At 51.0% G+C, this 1,731-nt stretch overlaps 1 protein-coding gene across 1 annotated transcript in view; it reads left to right on the top strand.

Moving 5' to 3' along the window:
* Nucleotides 1–1,731, top strand: part of lrfn2b (leucine rich repeat and fibronectin type III domain containing 2b) — a 6,500-nt gene that overhangs the window by 2,852 nt on the left and 1,917 nt on the right. The window lies entirely within an intron of this gene.

Raw genomic sequence — 1,731 nt, 5'->3', positions numbered from 1 at the left:
AGCAGTCTGGTTGCAATGGGCCCACAGCAGTACCCTAACCCTACACCACAGAAACCCTGACCCTCTCCCATACTCTCCTATCCCCTCCTATCCTCTCTTCTCTTCCTTCCTTCCACTCCGCCATCAGACAGGATATCTGCAGTAACAATACATGCAATATTGAAGCTTTTCATTAGGCCTGGATTGTTTTGGGTATGGTGTTATGCATCAGAAACAGATGAGAGGATCAGGGGAGGGAGGGTAGTAGAAAAGAGGAGGGGAGGGATAAGGAGAGGAGAGGAGGAGAGGAGGAGAGGAGGAGAGGGGAGGGGAGGGGAGGGGAGGGGAAAGCCTCACTGAAGGGCCATTGCACCAGAGAGACAAAATGCATCACAGCAAGACACAGAAATATTCCTCTGCCTGGTGTGCAGATGGGGGGAGTGATCCTAACAGCTCACACCGTCCACAGCATGAGTCTCTCTCTCTCTCTCCTCTCTCACTCTCCCTCTCTATCCAGCTCACACTGTCCACAACCTGAATCTCTCTCTACATCTTTATATTTGTCTCTATGTCTCTCTCTCTCTCCATCCAGCTCACACCTTCCACAGCATGAGTGGAGTGACTCCACCACTCTGAGAGATGTGTTGGTGGATGGCAGAGATTCCTCTATTTTTAGGGAGGTTTGAAAGCTTTGTTGTGGTTGTGCAGGGGAACTCTGTGTGTGTATAGTGAAAGGTTGAACACAGAGGCTTTTCTGTACTCTGTGTGTGTGTGTGTGTGTGTGTCCAGTAGAGTTCCATCACAGACGCCCCCTCCTCTCCTCCCTTCTCCTCTCCTCTCCTCTCCTCCCTCCTCCTCTCCTCTCTTCTCCTCCCTCCTCCCCTCCTCCTCTCCTCCCTTCTCCTCTCCTCTCCTCCCTCCTCCTCTCCTCTCTTCTCCTCCCTCCTCCCCTGCTCTCCTCCCTCCTCCTCTGCCCTCCTCTCAGGTGTGTCTGCGTGTTAGAGGTGAGCAGGGATTGGTGAATGTGTGTCTGTAGCTTCTCTGGAACAGGGGTCTGCTGGTGAGAGCTCCAGGGAGCTCATCCCGGGGACACGGTGGCTGTCTCTTCAGGTGGGCGTGTGTGAACACAGGGGGAACAGTCCATGAGAGCCTGAAACACTCAACTAGGAGTCATTTTCACTGGAATAGACTTTCAAGTCTACGACTATAACATACTACGTTGCCGTTGCGTGTAGATGTACATGTGTACAGTCAAGGGGTCGTGAAAAAAATGAGCTGTACTGTACTTACAGGCATGTCGTTCATCCATATGTCAGTGCATGAATACATTATACTGGACAATATGTCTTACAGTGTGCTAAATGCTTGAGGACAGGCTTACACACAGACACTCACTGCACCTGCACACACGTTACACACAGACACACACGGCAATTACACAGACACTACACACACTTTGGTGAAGCAACATGAAAGATTGATAAAGCACTCAAACACAAGTTACCGGGTGTCTTTCACAGACGAGCTAAATTGCTACGCTGAGAGAGAAGGTGAGAGAGGGAAAGAGAGAGAGGGAGAGAGAAGGAGGGAGAGAAGGAGAGAGAAGGAGAGAGAGGGAAAGAGAGAGAGGGAGAGAAGGAGAGAGAAGGAGAGAGAGGGAAAGAGAGAGAGGGAGAGAGTAGGAGAGAGAGGGAAAGAGAGAGAGGGAGAGAGTAGGAGAGAGAAGGAGAGAGTAGGAGAGAGAAGGAGAGA

This window comes from Osmerus mordax, chromosome 8 (genome assembly GCF_038355195.1).
Source record: "Osmerus mordax isolate fOsmMor3 chromosome 8, fOsmMor3.pri, whole genome shotgun sequence".
NCBI classification, from domain to species: Eukaryota; Metazoa; Chordata; class Actinopteri; order Osmeriformes; family Osmeridae; genus Osmerus; species Osmerus mordax.
The sequence above is the reverse complement of the archived record's forward strand: the minus strand, read 5'-3'. Positions and strand labels throughout refer to the sequence as shown.